Source organism: Frankliniella occidentalis, unplaced genomic scaffold, assembly GCF_000697945.3.
Source record: "Frankliniella occidentalis isolate FOCC.00 unplaced genomic scaffold, Focc_3.1 Scaffold89, whole genome shotgun sequence".
Lineage (NCBI taxonomy): Eukaryota > Metazoa > Arthropoda > Insecta > Thysanoptera > Thripidae > Frankliniella > Frankliniella occidentalis.
The window spans coordinates 731,173-731,931 of record NW_026267218.1 but is presented as its reverse complement, the minus strand read 5'-3'; positions in this window follow the sequence as shown (position 1 = coordinate 731,931).

Here is a 759-nt window from a genome sequence, read left to right as displayed (position 1 = left end):
CCCTCCAGCAGTAGGCCAACAAGGTGGGTAAGCCGCGGTGGCCAGCACACACCAACAGGCTGGGGGGCGCCGCTGCCGAGGGCGCCGCAGACAAAATCCCAAAGAGGCTATGCATCCTTAATCACTTAGGGGGGGGGGGGGGTAAGCTGCAGGGCTTGCGGCACGCTCCTCTAAGCCCATTACAAGCCCCAACATCCAAATCGCACGCCGCCCCGCCCCGCCTTGGCGCGGAGCCGTGGGGATTCAAAGGGTGCTGTTGCTGTTACGGAAGAGTGTCCGAGGGGGCCGCGGTGCACGCATTCGCAGCGGGATTTGGGGGCGGCGAGGGACCAGCGCGGCACCCACCGCGCCCCACCAGGGCTGTGGGACCTATGGACGCGGGCCGCTGTTGTTTCCCCCTTGCTCCGGGATTACTCGCCGTTGTTTGCCTTATCAATGAACCGTGCAAACAAACTGTTTGCATGTCTTTGCTGTTACGGTCCCGTTTTTGCTGCCCAGGTGGCGACGTCGCCCCGCTGCAGGCTGCAGGGGGTGTAGTGGGGAGGGTGGGGCAGCGGCGGGCAACATGGTCCGGCAACCACCACCATCACCACCACCTCCTCCTCCACCACCACCGCCAGAAGCGCCACCACCACCAGCAGCAGCGCCTCGGAGCCCACGCCAGCCAGCGAGCAACCCCTGCATTTTCATTAAAAATACTGAGAGAATTATCGCGAAATGAGGAGGGCAAAAGCCGTATGCTGTGTAGGGTGGGGTGCG